Source organism: Apteryx rowi, unplaced genomic scaffold (genome assembly GCF_003343035.1).
Source record: "Apteryx rowi isolate R43461 unplaced genomic scaffold, aptRow1 scaffold_807, whole genome shotgun sequence".
Lineage (NCBI taxonomy): Eukaryota > Metazoa > Chordata > Aves > Apterygiformes > Apterygidae > Apteryx > Apteryx rowi.
The window spans coordinates 198,984-216,577 of record NW_020451102.1 but is presented as its reverse complement, the minus strand read 5'-3'; positions in this window follow the sequence as shown (position 1 = coordinate 216,577).

Here is a 17,594-nt window from a genome sequence, read left to right as displayed (position 1 = left end):
GGGGGCCGGGCGAGGCGGCGGCGCCGCGGGCCGGCCGGCCGCTCGCTGCAGCTGCTGGTGGCGGCGGGGGCCGCGGCGCGAGGCTCCATGGCCGGGCCGGGAGCGGAGCCGCTGCCCGGTACCCGCTGCCCGGTGCCGCCCCCAACTTTCCCGGCACTAAAAGTTGTGCCGCGGCGCTTTCATGGGGCCGCCCGCCAATCCGGGCCGCGGCAGCCCGCGACGCGCCCCGCCCCCCCGCACCCATTGGCCGCCGCCCCGCGACCGAGCGGCTGCTCCGAGGTCCGCAGGGGAGGGGGAGCCCCCCCCCCCCGCGCGCTCCCACTGCGCGCACGCACACGCCCCCCTGCATCCCATGCACGCACACACACCCCTGTATCCCATGCACGCACACACACACACACCCCTGTATCCCATGCACGCACACGCTCCTGTATCCCATGCACACCCACACACACACCCCTGCAACCCATGCACACCCACACACGCCCCCCTGCAACCCATGCACACCCACACACGCCCCCCTGCAACCCATGCACGCACACACACACACACACCCTGCATCCCATGCACGCACACACACACCCTGCATCCCATGCACGCACACATCGCTGTATCCCATGCATACACATACACGCCCCCCCTGCATCCCATGCACGCACACCCCTGCATCCCATGCACGCACACACACACGCCCTCCTGCATCCCATGCATGCACATGTCCCTGTATGCCATGCACACACATGCCCCCTGCATCCCATGCACACACCCCCACACCCCACTGCACCCCATGCATGCACACACACGCACCCCTGTATCACATGCACACACACCCCTGTATCACATGCACACACACCCCTGTATCACATGCACACACACCCCACTCAAACAGCCCCATGTACACACATCCCTGTCCCCCCACGTGCCCACAAACACCCCTGCTCTCCACACACACCCTCCTATGTGCACACCCACCCCTTACCCCCATGCACACACTCATCTGTGCACACATACACACCCCTATGCATGGACACACACACTGTGCCCCATGCACACATGCACCCTGTTGCATTGCACACACAAAGACACAGCTGGGCTGTACACAGTCACTGAATACACACACTATGCTCACACACAAATCCCTAGGCTCTTCCAACACATACAGACATATAAACACACCCAGACTTGCGCTTTACATGCTCAAGCGCACTCTGGGGTCTCTCTACATGTCCCTTCCCCACGTCCACACTCCTGTCCCTGTGCTGGGTACAGGCACTCATGTCCGCACCCTGCTGGGCTCTGCACAAATACCCTCTTCGCCTTACACACACCCCCACACACACCCCTCACCACACTCTCACTCACAGCTCTCTCCCTGCACCCCTCACACACAAATATCCCCCCATAGCCACACCTGAACGATGCCTCCCAGCCGCAGCTGTCACACTCAAGCCCTGCAGATTGACACAGCTCCTGTCCCCCTAAAAAATGGTACTTGGCCCTGGCCAACAGGGCCCCCCCCTCCCATGGGTGTGTGTGTGTCTCCCTTCTGGTCCCCATCTGGAGGGATATCGGCCAGAAAAAGAGATTTCCAAGGGAGAGACAAACATGTCAGTGCCCCCGGCATGAATGAGCCCTCAGTGAGGATAGTAGTAGGAGGTCTTCTCCATGACAGAAAGCTCAAGTCTTCAACAGGCATCTTCCTCTTCCTCCCTGTGTGTACCTGGTTCAGGCCTGTTAGTAGAGCTCATTTCCTAGTTCAGGGCCAGCTGCCCTTCCTGGCCCACCTTGCACCCTGCCCAGCCATGGAGAAAGTTAGCTCTCTTGGGGGCTACGAGTCCTTCACAAGGTAGCTGTGTGGGTAAGTGGGCTTTCAGCATAGCCTCACCACAGCGCTGGTGGAAGAGATCTCTGCAGGTCCCTACTCCACCTCCCATTCACAGCAGGAGTCACAAACACTACATCAGGGTGACTGTGGCTTTCTGCAGCCAAGCCCTGAAACCCCCCAGGATAGAGATACCCCACTTCCCTGGCGGTCCAGGCCCCCACCAGCTTGGCAGCCTCCAAGAGGCCTCCACATTGCTCTTGATCTGAGGGCCAGACCTGGATATAGTATTGCAGGTGTAGCCCATTCCTAATGTAGCCCAGGCTGTGGGCTTCCTTCTTTATAAAGAAAATGACTGTCAGTTCACATTCAGCATGGCATCCTCTGTGGCCTGTGGTCCTTCTCAGCAGAGCTGCAGCTCAGCTAGTCAGTCCCCAGCCTCCAGCAAGACATGCTGTATCAACTGCTGTTGTATCACACTTGCAGTTTGTGCCACAACATCAGTGGCTGTAGTGCCTCTCGCCTTGCTGAAGGAGCTGCATGCACATAGGTGCCACCTGAGGCCTTGCTATGCATGGAAGCTGCAAGTGTGTGGGCAAGGCAGAAGGCTGTGTGGCCCAGGTTGTTGTAGGAGCAGCAACATCTCATTTCCTGAAGGTAATGAGGGAAGCCTGTAGGGTCCTTTTCTGTTCCAGAACCTCTCCATACTCAACAGGTCTCTATTACTGCAGAGATACCATGAAGTTATGTACAGGGTCTTTCCTTAGTCCCAGGGTTAACACCAGAAAACCCAAAACAACACTGAAAAAAAAGAAGAGGAGGAAGAGCTTCGGCTGGTATAGAAGTGGCAATGGATGAGGGCTGAACATCTGGAAAGGAGCAGAGCTGGGCACAGCTTCCCCACCTGTCAAATGATGAGGATGCTTAGTTTGCAGCTCTATGCAGTTGCCTCTTAAATATGAGAGCTGGGGCCCAAAGTACCTAGTATTTTTATTTAAGCAAGGCCATTGCAAAGGAAGGAGTATTTATATTTCTATCAGCTAAAACTGATTGCTAGCACAAGCATCCACTCACACCTCTGCCTAGTCTCTGTATCTACTAACTTCAGTCACTCCTGGTGCTCCTTGGAGGTCAGCTGAGAAGCCAGGCTTTGCTCCACTGCTTTTGGATGCTCTGCTGATATTTGCATAGAAGATAACTACCCATGTCTTTCATCTTTCAAGTGTCTGAGTCTTGCATCTTTTATGTTTTCAAAGCTGTCCTATCCTTTGATTCCCAACAGGGCCTTAATCCTATCAACAGCATTACTCTTTTGTGAGTGTAGTTATTTGCTGCAATTGTTGTCAAGCATCCCCATGAGGCATGATGGGCTGGGGGCTGACAGGCTAGAAAACAGCTTTGCAGAAGAGGAGCTCAGGGTCTTGGTGTCAGGGAGCAGCAAGAGCAGGTCTGCTTCATAAGGGATGATGAGCTGGGAGCTGAGGGTGACCCAGCACAGGTAGTGCACTCACCAGCCAGGTCCAGGGTCTGTCCAGGAGGTCCATCCATAAGCAGCAGGAGATTGGGCTGGAGGCAAGGTTACAGCATAAGTGTGAGGACCACTGCAGGAGAAAAGAGTGGAGATAGGCACCTTACAGCATAGCTCAAGTAAAGAGTGAAGGCCCAGGGCCGAGTTTAAATGGAGCTCCGGGGTCCAGGGACAGAGGGTGTGGGTGGGGTCCCAGGTGAGGCTAGTTGGGCAATTAAGGCCAATTAGTACCCTTAGGGCCTTGGCAGCTGGTAGACAATAAGCTGAATAGGAGTTAGCAATGTGCTCTTGAGGTGAAGAAAGCTGACTGCATTCTCTGTGCTATTGGTAGGACTGCTACCAGCAGGTCCAGGAAAGGGATTCTCCTCTCTTTGTCACTTGTGAGACTGCATCTGGAGTACTGCATCCAGTCTGGGGCTTTCCATTGCAAGAAAGTTGTAGGCATACTGGATTGAGTCCAGCAGAGACCACCAAGCTGGTCAGGGACCTGGAGCTCAGGATGTACAAGGAACAACTGGGCCTGTTCAGCCAGGAGAGAGAAGAATGAGATGGGGGATATCTTATTGCTGCATGCAACTATCTAATGGGAAAGTGTAGATAGAGGCAGAACCTTCATGAAGGTGTGTGGGGATAGGAGAGGAGACAACAGGTACCATTTGGAACAAGGAAGTTCTGATTAGGTATAAGGAAAAATGTTTTCACCCTGTGGGTAATCAAACACTGGACCACAATCCCAGGGAGCTTGTGGGATCTCCATCCTTGGGGATATTCAAAGCTTGTCAGGACAAGAGCCTGAGCAACCTGTTGCAGTTAGCCCTGTTTTGACTGGGGGTTTGGACTAGATGATCTCTAGGGGTCCTTTTCTACATGCAATTACTCTGTAACTTCAGGGTTCTGTGATTCTGTGGAGACCCTTTTCTTGGCCACATCCCCTAGGTGGTAGCTGTTTGGGACTGCACACAAACATCTCCACCTGTCCTGCAAATGCAGCACACTTTCATCCTTATTAACTATCTGGTGGTCATCAAAGGTGCAATGGGTCCTTTCTTGGGATACCCTTTGGAGACCAGGGGCGGTGGGTGCAAGCCTACAGTGAGTAGACACTAAGGTGCAGAGCACACAAAGTCTCCATCTCCATTTTTGTACCAACTGATTGAATCTAGATCCTGCTCCACGGCATCAAATCGATCCTGCCATCCTGACCATGGCCTGAGCTTCACTATGACATGATATAGAAGTGTGGGGATAGGAAAGAACCAGCCGCTTTGTTTGGATGGTACTGTTATGGTCAAGTTGTTGAACGAATGTAAATAACCGACACAGACCATCCCTTTCCAAACAGAAATGAGCAGTGAAATTGCAGCCAAATGGTGGGGGCTGGCAGCAGGAAGATGAACTAGGCACAGGGATGAGCTGTAATATCACACAGGTAAGCCATGAAATGTCAGCATTTGGATGTTTGTGACCATCCCTAAATTAGTTTGGCAACATCCTCTCAGTAGCTCTTGGCTGGCCAAGAACATCTTGTGTCCTCTTACTGCCCCCAAATCACCTGCCCTGGTTTGAAGTGTCAGCCCTTCAAGTTGCCACAATTCATCCAACCTTTCAGGGGAATGCATTTCCATCTTTGGAGAAATCCCCCCTGTGGAAATTACTTATGCTACAGGAAAAGGGCATGCAATAAATATAATATGAGCGGAAATCAGTTCACGGTGGGGTGGGGGAAGAGTTGTGATTTGTTCACAGGAATAGACAATATGCTCTAAAATGCTGTAGTATTTACTTCTGTTGCTTCATCCTTTGGATTTACTTCCTTTCTAAAAGTAACACAGCTTTCCCAAGTGTCTTTTCCTTCATTGTTTGTCAATTTTTACAGATACACTCCAGCTTTGTGAATGAAGAAGCCTGAATGTGACACCTCTTGATACCTTCTCACGTAACCTGTTTCATCAGCTCTGGGCACAAGGATGATCAAGCAGGCATCAATGCAAGGGTCTGCATCACCTACCTGTTCAGAAATATGGAGTGTCACCATACAGAGCTGTATTTTGAGATCTTTGAGAGCTACACGAGGGAAGTGTCAGGTTCTCTCACAAATGTTAGACAGCAACCATATCTCTCCAGGCTGGTCAAAGAGCAATTGGGAAGATAACAGCATAACAGAGGCAAGTATGAGACATAGGCAGGCTCCAAAAACTAGCCTTTGCCTGTTACCTGGGAAACCTTCCAGATGGATCCCTTAGGAGACCAGCCATGGTACAGAATAAAGATCACCACCTCTTGTAACTACCTTGCAACCACCTTGTACAGCCTCTGATGTTCCTACCCCATTGCCAGTGGGGCTATTCTAAGACTTTTCTATCAACAAAGTCAGAAAATAAGCAAAAAACAGTTTCCAAAACTGGAATATGAGTGAGCTTTTTCTGTGCTGAAATAACTGGAAATTTTAAGCTGCCACAGAGTCACTCTAAGAACGTAGGTCCTAAGTTTCCATCTGGAAACTTTTCTCTTCACCTGAAAAAAGCAGGAAAACAAAGGACAAAAACATCCCTGGTTTCTGGCCAGGGAACTGCTGGGGATGCTACCCCCTCCCCATCCAACAGACCAAACTTCTGAGGGAACACCAGGCCTCTTGGCCTTTTCCTTTCCTTCCCAAGAGGCAGCTGTGGTGTTTCAGAACAAATTTTTGATCTGGCAAATGATGGATGGTCACAAGAGCTCCCCATCCACCAGAAGGTGGCACTCCCTGTTAGCATCCTACCAGCCCAACTGCTCCCCAGGTTCCCTTACCCTTAGCAAGCTAAACATTTGGCCCACAACAAAATGGGGCAAAAACTGAAGTTTCCTTTTTTTCCTCACAGAATTTGTCCTAAACAAAGATTTCTAGACCGTGCTTGGTTCCTGCAGGTTACCGCAGTGTGATCTTGTACGAGGCTGGCAGTTTGCACTCCCAGGCACTGTTTCCAGATGTTCTGGGATTCATCTTGACCTGCACTGGACGACAGAGGATGCTTCTAGAGAGCAATTCTTCCATGCCAAGGGACCATGGAGCCATTCTTGGTCTCCACATTACTGCTCTCCAGCAGTGCCATTGGGGCTATCTGGCCTGCAGAGAGCTCTTTCAGCTGGCTTAGGTCAACCAGAGCAATCAGTGGCCTTGAGGTACATGACAGAATTCACGAGCTGGAGGACCAATATCGTGCCACCTTGGGATCTTTTAGCCTGGAGGTCTAAGACAGGGACTCATGCTCCTTTTTGCCAGTTGTTTGGTATTTCATAAACTTATATTGTGGTCCCTTATAATTAATATCTCCTTTTCACGATTATGAAAATTTGTCTCCTGGCATTTAACATGACTGAAATTAGCAGGAGTCATGTTATGAAACACCATATGGGAATGCTACCCTATGTCTATTCCTGCTGTATTTTTCCAGGCTACTATGGTTGGTTATCATCGGAAGCATTTTTTAGCAGTATTTCCAATCCCTTTCGATAGATGTTTTTGATCAGTTGTGATGTGGGGAAGTGCACAATGCCATTTGAAACAGGTGAGCTGAAGTCCTTTTTCTACCAAGTCTGTCTGGGGAATTCAGTAACAAAAAACTGAATCTAGGTGGAGTCTACAGATACATGGGTTTATTTTTCCAAGATCCAGATGAATCATGCTTTGCAAGACAGCTTTGACAATGGTCTGTACCTGGGCCATCTGCTTGCTCTTCGTTCAGCCTGAGGTTTTATTTATCATGGACTGGATTTATTTGGCTCATTTCCTACAAGCATGTTTCAGAGCTACTGGAGCCTCAGATGCCCCTGTCCGGCCAGAAGACCTGACGTGTGAGTGGTGTAGCAGGGAGAACCAGGACATAGGAACATTAGGGGAATGAACTGAACACAGTAACTGTAAATACTTGTTTGGTTTTAGCTGTCTAGAGATGTAAACAAACATCTGGTTTGCATGCATGACAGCTGCCTTATTTCTGTTTTCTTCATGCTTGCTCACATTTTGGGGAGTTGTTTTCTGCCCCTTCCCTGCCGTATGCATTAAAGGTGCATACTAGTGCTGATGGTTATAAACAGTATGTTCAGGCTGTGTTGTATTTGCTACCTGAAGTGATAGATCTCTAACTAACCTGTCTGTGAATCCCCATCTGAGCACTAAAGCTCATCACTGCTGGTCACATAGTTAGGTTGCATCCAGATCTTTACCCAGTTTTGGGGCCTCAGTACAAGAGTGACATCAACAAACTGGAGCGAGTCCGGGGGGATGGTGGGGATGGAGGCCAGGAAAGGCTGCAGGACCTGGTCTTGTTCAGCCAGGAGTCGAGAAGGTGAAGGGGGATCCAGCTGCACCTTCCGCTACCCAAAGGGGTTACAGGGACAACGGGGCCAGACTCTGCCCAGAGGGGTAGAGCAAAAGTAACAGAGCCTATGGCACAACCTGGCCCTAAGCAAACAGTCTTTCTCTGTGCAAATTGTGCCATCTGGGACAGGTCTCTGAGTGGTGGGGGATCTCCATCCTTGGAGATTGCCCAGGCTTGCCTGGACACAGCCCCGAGCAACTTGTTGTAGCTGCAACAATAACCCCACTGTGAGCTGGGGTCAGATCAGAGACCTCCAGAGGTCCATTCCAGCTTTAATCTTTCTATGATTCTTTGATTTCTCCTGGGGCAAACAGGAGCTCTGAGGTTTTATCTTCAGCCTGTCCTACTTTTCATTAAGTCTTGCATCACCTGTGTAAGCAGTCAGGCCAATGTTGAAGAACAGCATGGAGTGACACCTTGACCTGATGTCTGGTTTAACAGTTTTCTTCTATCCCAGCAAGGCATTAAAGCAAGGTAAGCTGGTTGAGAGCTAATAGCATTTCCCAACCTGCAGCCAAGAAGTCCGTTTGGGGACATCCCCGCACAGCTTTGCTGCACCAGTGTCCTCCAAACATGAACTATCTATGTGGTCAATGCACCTGATCTGCTACCTGTGTATGGGACATGTGGGAAACTTCTTTGCATGGCTAGTTAAGACACTATAGTGATCCAAAGTCAAAAGGGACGTGCAGGCATACATGAAGGTCTTCTCTCCAGGCAAACAGTTCCCTTGCCGGGAAGCTTTGACACACACTTTTTTTTCCCCTCTGTCTCTCCTCCCAGTTATGCAGCCTTGTACTACATTTCTCTGGTGATTACACCTTTCAGTTACTTCTGTAAAATTGGCTCGTGGTCCTCTTTATGGGTAGACTTTCCATTTTCCTTTGTTTTTCTTGCCTGTCTGGACATTGCTTGCAGTTCCTGCTCTTCTCTTTTGGAATATCTTCTCCTCCCTTTTAGTTGTATCACTTCAAGCAGTATTTTCAGCCTCTCTTTGCCTCTCTCTTTCCATTGACTTCTTTATGAGATGATATTCTTCATATTCATACAAGACATTGCTGGGGATCCAGCAACGATAATAGCCACTTCTGGATCCTGGGTGTCATCCTTGAAGAGATGACAGAAACAATGTCTGACCATAGCTGAAGTATGAAGACAGTCTGATCAGTGAATCATTTTAAATTGACTCGTGTCTCCTCATATATTATTTCTTTACCAGTCACAAATAAACAATGACAATAACATGATCCAGTAAATCAAATTAGCAAGAAGGTACATTTAGTCGGAAAGTATTTGAATTTCTGCATTTAAGGATTGCAGCTGATGGTTCTTAATAAAACAACATCCAGGGCAGAATTGATGCCTGGCTCTTCTTACATAATCCAGCCCAAATAAAACTGGAATAAAGGCAACCCAGAAGAGACACTTTCCCCAGATTTATTCAAAATTGTTTTGTTTTGAGCCTTGTAGATGATGGGAAGTTGATGCTGTGATGTTGTTTTGGGAGTGGAATAAGTTATTTATAACAGACCTCAGTTTCTTGTGATTACAGCACAGAGACTGTGGGAAAGTCTCATTTTCCCAGTGGTAAATATGACTTTGTTGCTTTCATTCACTCTGGCACTCTCAAGTGGTGGTTACCCACTCTGACCAGAAGGCTCCAGGGACCTCTGAGCTCCTGTTGTCATTGGTCCCACTGTGAAGCACGATGGCTGCTTTCCCTGCAGAGAGCTTAGCTCTTCCCTTGCTCTGCTTAGCATCGAGGTGGACAGGAGAGAGCCTCCGAGGACTATGTGTGCTTCTCAGGGCTTGTAGTGGGGTGTCCCCCATTCTTAACCAAAGATGCCTGTTGTGATGGCAGTATGTTTGCACTGAGTGAGTCCTCTGGTTCAGAGCAACTCCCCAGTCTGCACAGCGGCATGCTCTCCGCAAAAAACGAATCTTCTGAGGGCAGCGGCTCTGCCATGAGCAGCGTTGTATTTGGAGATTCACATCATGGTGTGTTGTACCAGAAACCACTGGCATTCTGAACTCAAGGCAATGTATTCCCATAGCCCCTGCTGTATGAGAAACTGTCTGGCTTTTTGCAAATTGGAGACATGCCTTGGAATCTCTTCCCCCCCACCACCCTTTTTTTTGGTAAATATATATTTTAATCCTCCCAGCCTTAAATCCAGACAAGCAGATACACTAAAAAGAGTACAATGATGTGGGCCGTGACCCAGCAACATTAGGGTTAGCAGTAGCTTTCCTGCCGCTGGCTGTGAAGAGATGATTATTGTGTATTCCTCGTGTCTGTTTGGTGATGCTCCATGTTTCAAACTATCATTTCCACTTTTTTCAGCAAGGCAGAAATCACTGTTGCAGCCTCCACATCTACTTTTCTTCCCAGTGGAGTCTGTTTGCTTCTGACATCCTGGAGGGCAAGAGGTACCTCAGTAGCTCTGTGTATGTTCATAGGATGGATGCACAGCAGATTCCCATGTCCTCCTTGAAACTTTTTTGGTCTGGAAAGGAAAGAAGAGTGCTACTTACCTCCCAGTTACCACAGACAAGCAAACAACCTTGGGTAAGATGACATTCTACCCAAGTCGAGAACCAAATATCTTGTGCACCATGCAGTGAGTGATAAGCTGGCACCCTTCCTGTTGGCAGCCAGGTGAACTGGTGCATACCCCAGAAATGCCAGAGGTGCATGCAGATAAAATTTGCCTTCTGCTAGATGCCTCCAGAGCCCAGCAGGAACATCAAGGGAAGGAATGAAAACAAATCCATTTGAAATACTTCTTGTAGTATTTAGGATTGCATCTAAGCAAAATCTCAAATGGGAGGTTAGGCTCCAGACCTCCAGACGCCCCTTCCAACTAGCATTTAGTTGAATCTATGAAAATGTCCCTCTCTTCCCCCTTTCATGACCAGTGAACATCTCCAACCTGCTGGGCCTTTTCCTTCATCCCCAGCTGCTGCTGCTTTTCTTAGCCTTCCCTTGGAGCTTGGACAGGCAGTGCTGGACCACAGAGCACCCTGTCCCTTCTCCATTGTTTTGGTCTGTGCTCTCTAATGAGCTCTGTCTTGATAAGATACAGCATATAACATGTTTTTCAACAGTCCACTGTCCCCTGGCGCTACTGAAGTCCCATCTGATTTTCCCAGGTGTTTCATTTATGGGTGTCCTTCCAGGCAGGTCTGTGGCACAAGAGCGTGGCTGCTTGGACAAATGGTGGCCCCACATGCACAGGGCTCTCTGAGGAAATCTCAGGCCTCTGCTGGACCCAGGGAAACCTTGGTAAAAGCTTGCCAGCCAGCTAAAGAGAAAAAAAGAGGGGAGAGAAGGTCCATGGTGGTGCCTGTTATTTCCAGCATGCATGTGACATGCCTGCATCCCTCCTGCAGGTGCATGCACATGCAGACATAACTGACAGCTAATTTGTGTCTCAAGACAATTCTGTACTGGGGAAAGGAGAGTGAAATTTCTAGTAAAAGTATCTATAGCCAGCCCTTGTCTGGGAAACCAGGCCCTTCTGTGCTCTCATTACTGATCCTCCTTAATTCAAATTGCTGGGGCTTTCAGGGTTACGGATACTGCAGTATAAGACAGACCTCACTGTTTCCGGAGGAGAACAATGGGTCTTGTAATTGTACCTTACAATTAGAGCTTGTCAAATGATCTGTTATGAGCTAATTATTTATAAGTGACACTAACTTAGACAAACAGCTACCGCTGGTGAGTTGCTTGCAGCAGGTCACTCGTTTCCTATTTCTGGATTCATCGATGGTCAACGGTGTAAACTCTTAAGACACGAGGATTATGAAGACAAGTAAGAAATGTAATCCTCTCATCAGAATCTTTAGCAAATATTGATATCTGCTGAGTTCCACAGTTTTGAGGGTTGCAGCCTACCTGATAGGCCTTGGAGAGTTGGCAAAGATCTGTAGGACTCCAGAACTCTGAGCAAAACAATTATTTCCCTTTGATCTGTGAAAGCAAGTATCCATCAGTATAATTATTCAAGTAGTTCTGCTTATTCCTATCAAAGCTGTGGCGTTTGCAAGGTGTTGCAGCCTCAAGACAGATCACCAGAAAGGTGAAGGATCTCCATCCTTGATCTGTTTCAAGATTCAGTTAGACAAAGTCAGTGGCACCAGATCAGGCTGCCCTGATCTGATGTTGGCAACAGTCCTGCTCTGAGGGGGAGATTGGTCTGGTGACCCCCTGAGGTCCCTTCCACCAATGCTGCTGGGATGCTATGGTAAGCCTTGTTTGTTGTGAAGGAGGACCTGCACTCTCTGGTGTGATCCATGTAGGAGCATGGAGGGGTGGGCACAAGCCATCAAGGCTGAATGGACAGGGACAAAGAAGGTTTGCAGTATGTTAGCTGAGGGGGTTGGGGAGCAGGGAAAGCAGAGCTGCAGATCCAGCCCGTGCTGATAGATGTCCTACCGTCAGAACAGCCTAGAAACTCATGCTTTGAGTCCTCCTAGCAAAATCCCAGACTTATGCCTCTGAGTTTGGCCAACTTCCCTGGGTGATTTGGAAGTGCACAGACTGTCCCATAACCTGTCCCAGCACAAGCAATCCTCTGACAAGGCTCTCACGGCACATCTATCATGCTATCCCTGACTGCACCAGTAAATTCTGCTGCTATACAACCTGGAAACCCATTACATTCTGGGCATCTGGGAATCATTTCCAATGAAGATACAGCTGGAACTACACTCAAATCTCTTGTCTGGGAAAAAGCCAAGACTTCCCTAGCCTCTACTTAACTGTGTGTGGTGGGAAACAAGGGTGTGGAGGAGGGAAGGTAGGGACAGAGACAGTCTTCTAAAACAGGCAGAGGTTATACTGGAGATTTCTCTCCAGGAGAACCACCTCTGGGTGCAGTTAAATGCCACTCTGGAGGCATTTAAATGCCATCTGGAGGCAGGTACAGACCTGAAACAGTTGGGACTAACACACATTGGGATTTCCCTGGACCTATCCAATTTTCCACCTAGAAAGGCTGTTCAGGAGATTTTGAGAACTTTTGCCCAATGTCAGGGATTTCCAGTCACCCAGTGAGCAGGAGCAAGAACAAGAGCAGGAAGCAAGAGTAACAAGAGAAGGAGGAAACTGGTGGTCACAGGGGTGATGGCTGCCCCAGAAAATATGGACAGTGGCAGGACTGGCAGCGAGCCCAAAGCCAGAGCAGGAGGATTGCTGGGAGAACAAACAGAAAAAGCAGCAAGGACAACAGCAAGAGAAGCAAATTCAGGAAGGGGAGCAACATCAGTCATAGTAGGATCAGTGAAAGGATGAGATGGTCTCAGGAGAGGGAAATGCAAGAGAGAAGTTCATGCATAGCACAGAAGCAAAGTTACTTATGTTGATGCCTGCTGTGGAGGTGGGAGAACTGTCCCAAGTGCATGTGGTGCCAGAAGAGGTGTACGATGACTCTTCTCTCCCTGTACCAAATGTGTACAGATGCACCAGAGCTATCTGTTTGGCCAATATGACAAAGTAAAGAGGAGTGACCAGGCAGTGTTTCAGGGCCCCAGGCTTTTCAGATGGCCTCAGGGTCCTCCAGGGAGAGCTTTATCTTCTCCACAAGGTCAGGGACAAATACCAACCCTACTGTCTCTCTGTATTTCAGACCCAACATTGGGTCTTCGTAGCAAGGCCTTGCTCTTCACAAGCAGAGAGCCAGAGTACCCTGGGAGAACAGAGTTGTTCCATGTTATAATTGTTGTGGATGTTGGCTTGTGGGCATTGTGGATAGACTTGAATGACTAGCATTCAAGAAGGGAGTGCGTCTGCAAGGAGACTATTCCTGCAAGCAGGAAAGGGGCTCAGGGAAGACAGAAAAGAAGGACTGCAAGACTCTCACTGCTGCAGGAGTACCAGCATCAGGAAAATGCCAAAAAGCTAAGATCAGGACCTGTTGCTAGAGAGGAATTGCAGCAAACAGGCAGTGAGAAGTGGATCATTTGTGGTCAGAGGACACTGCATGCTTGGGAGACCTCTGTACAGTAAAATTCGTGAAGAATTTGCAATGTCCTCACTGGGCCCTACAAATACACCTTGAAATGGGGACAGAACTGAGATGTTCCTCACACAGACCACATGCACATCCAAAGCAAGCTATATGTTGGCAGTAGTGACATGTCCTTCCCTTCTCTATGCCATAGGCAATATGGTCTCTACTGTTTTGTGCACATGAATCATGGCATCACAGCACTACTGGTGGAGGGGACCTTGGGAGGTCCCTGAAGCAATTTGACTGAGCAATATGGTGAGCCATCTCTGTACACACAGAGCAGAGAAGTTTGTGAGACATCCGCTGTGTGGTGTTGCTTTCTCTTCAGGCATCCACATTCACACAGGAGGAATCTCCATAAGAAAGTCATAAAGCTTTTTTTCCTCGTTGGCACTGTGACAGATGCCTCTGTGGTTAGAAGTCGCCTTTAGTTTCCCCAGAGAGAGACCAGAACAAATATGTGGGCCCAGCTGCTGGGAAATAGCAGTCTGGGATTCCTCCCGTGCCTGCCGGACAATAGGTGAGAAGAATGTGAAAATGCCTCGAATAAACAGGCAGTGCATTCCCTTTTCATGAGGAGTGGTTGCTGTTTCAGAAATGGGGAGGGATTTGTGGAATGGGCAGAGTTAATTGACAGGGTTTTTTTCAGGGAAGGAAAAAAGTTTTCTCTTCTTTCTCTCTGATCTCCACCATCCCTCAAGCAAGTATAGATTCACAAGTTCATGGCAGTGCAGCCCGGTTAATGAGCTGGTAAACACAACTGCATGGTGAAAATTGCTTTGTGGTCATCGTAACAACTGCTGTGAGAGGCTGACACTGAGGGTTTTGGGGGGGGGGGGGAAGAAAGTGTGAACTAAATCTGTGTTTACTCTTCTGGGAGACTGGGTAAGTCAAAATCCCAGCAGAGGTGCTGAAATGCCTCATTTGATGAAAAAGATCCCCCTTTCACAGGTTGCTATCCCTGCAGCATGTTTCAAACACAGCTGTGAACAGCAGGTCAGGAGCAGGTACATACCTGGTGCAGCCACCCCTGTTTGCAATTCCTCCCCGAATTTTCTGTAGCAAAAGCAGAATCACCATGTTTCAGCCTTCTGAATGAAGGAAAATTCACCTTAAAGCAAGGGACTTAAGGTAATCCATCCGTTTAGTGTATTGCAAACAAAGCAAAGTCTATCACAATTAAGAAGGAAAAGGATTGCTGATACGAGACTAAATGATGTAATCTTTTTGGCTGAAAATAAAGCCAGATTCTGGCAGCTGTGAAAATCGGAAACAAAACATGGCATACATTTTGGGGATGAGGATAGTGTACCAGTTCTCCATCTCTTGTGTCTTGTATTAAGCCTGGCTGCTGTTCTAGCTGGGATTTTTGAGTTTAACTGTGTGTTGTAGGCTTGTAGCAGAAACCACTTTTTAGCAGAGCAGACAACACAGCCCTTTTCACCTTAAAAGCTTTGGCTGTGTCAATCATGTCTCATTACATGCTCCCTGCTGTATTCATTCAGGTGATTTATGGATTCTTTAGGCATGACGGTTCAGCAGTATTATCAAGGATTGCCCCATCTTGCAAAGATAAAGTCTATGAAGGCAATGTTTGACTTTGCACAGATGTTAAGTCAGAAGGGAAATGCTGAAATACGCCGGAGGTAAAGAAGCAATCACTGAGTCTTGGCAGTGTTTTCATCACCTCTCAAAAGGGAATGAATCTATTTCCAAAAGCTGCAGACATTTTATTTGCTGTTCTCTGCTGTTGAAAAGTGCTTTGTAATCCCAGATGGGCAAGAGACCTGAACTGAACTGACAGTGTATTAGAGGGTTTTTTGTTTGTTTGGCAAGGGATTAATTTGACCATTTTTATTTTAATCCTGCTTTGTACAAATAGAAACATCTGCAAAAGTTTCAAGGTGAGCTCCTTGTCAGGCTCTACTGGATTCACACTCTCTGTATAACCCTGGCTATTTCCTAGTACCAGAAATACTGACTAGATGTTTTAACCTTCTTTTTTTCCCATTTGCAAAATGCTGGTGAGTCCAGCTTTTACATGGGTTGAATTCTGCTAAGTGGGTTGTTCCTGCATCAAAATATATCCACACCCCCTATGACATTTTGGCTCATCACATGAATAGAAAAGGCATTTTTCAGAATAACTGAGAGTCAAGCTCCAATTCTGGTGATTGATCACTACCTCAGCTGCCACCTGCAGTGTCTGGTGTGGAAGGAAACATTGTTTGAGATGGTGCATCTTCAAGTGTGAAGTTGTAAATACAGTGTCCTGAAGTGTAGGGCAGAAATGTTTAAAACTCATATGCAATGTAACGGAGACTAGCTTTGCAAAAGCCACGTTGTCCATAATTACCAAGCTGTTCACTGCTGTAGATAGTTTTGTAATTGATACCAGTAAATTATTGACATTCCTGAATCACCCGATTTTTCGGTAACTGCACTTCCACATAACTCCTTAAAGTTCTTGAGCAGGCTGAGCAATTCCTGCTTTGCTGGGGGAAAGTGGGGTAGAAGTCAAGCCATCACATTTCGAGTCTGAACTTTGGTTCACAATCACCAGCAAATGCTCTTAGAAAATCTTCTGCTGGACAGTTGCTGGGGCCACTGATGTGGTGTCCCAGAAAAAAATGATGCCATTTGCCCCTATTTGGCATTTTCCCCTTCTTAGTTTGAATGCTTGGATTTTTGAATTGGTGGAAACCTTCCTGAACTCTGGGAAGTGCATTTCCATGAAGGGCTGAAAACATTCTGGGGCAGTGAGCTCGCAAATTTCAGTGCTCCTCAAATGCTGAGGGTCATCTGTGTACCTACAAGGTCTTCACAGAGATCAGCTGAGGCTTCCCTTGGGCAAGACTGAATTTTGTAGAGCCTCTTCCTCCACCTGGAATGGTAAATGGCTGTTTGACAGCTGACACGGGATATGAGTTTAGTTCGAACACCCTGCATGCAGAGAACTTGTAATTTTAATAGAGTTGCCTGCTGCCATGTGACTTGTGCATAGATACAACTGGTGTGTCCTGTTTGTGCATTACTGCCTTAAGAATGCTTATTCTGATGAACATGTTCAAACTTGCATCAGTCTTTGGCCAAGAAAAGAAAACTGGGAACATTTTATGAATCACAGGCTGGAGTCATGGGTTTTTATTTTACCCATAGTGTTTTGTTTTGTTTTTTCAAATCTCACAAGTGACATGAGTTTTGTCTGGTGTTTAGACCCTTTTTTTTCTGTAAAGCTACCTGGGAACAAGGTGAACAGGGTAAACTTGGAAGGCATAAGGCGCAGCAGATTGCTTTAGGGTGGGATGTCTGCTGGTCTGGTGGTACTTGAACCCCAGAGATGCGAAGTAGTATTGCGACAGGTCTCAGGATGAATTACAAATGCCCCTGATTGCAGAACCATGTGGTATTTTTACTGGCACACATATTTCTGCAGCCAAGTTTGCCCATACCAAAGCCAGTCTGAACATTTGGGTTTAGCTTTGTGTTTCAGACATCCCCCAAGGACAGCTCTGCAGAAGATGTGTTCTTATGGAGCATCTGTGGTGCTTATCCATAGTAATGCCACAGTAGTGAGTAAGAGAGTAAGAATGAGTGAGTAATCCACTGCAGTGAGAAGAGAAAGTCCGTCTACGCCAAAATAGTTTCATCTACACCAAAATAAAACTACCTGTTAAACAAAGGCAACAAATTATGAAATTCAACGAATCACAGCCAGGCTCAGGCTGGAGGCACAATGGGTGGGGGTCTTTGGTCTGACCCAGCTCACAGCAGGGCAAACATCACAGCTACAGCAGGTTGCTCAGGGCCGTGTCCAGGTAAGTCTGACCAATCCCTGAAGATGGAGTTCCCCTACTGCTTGCAAC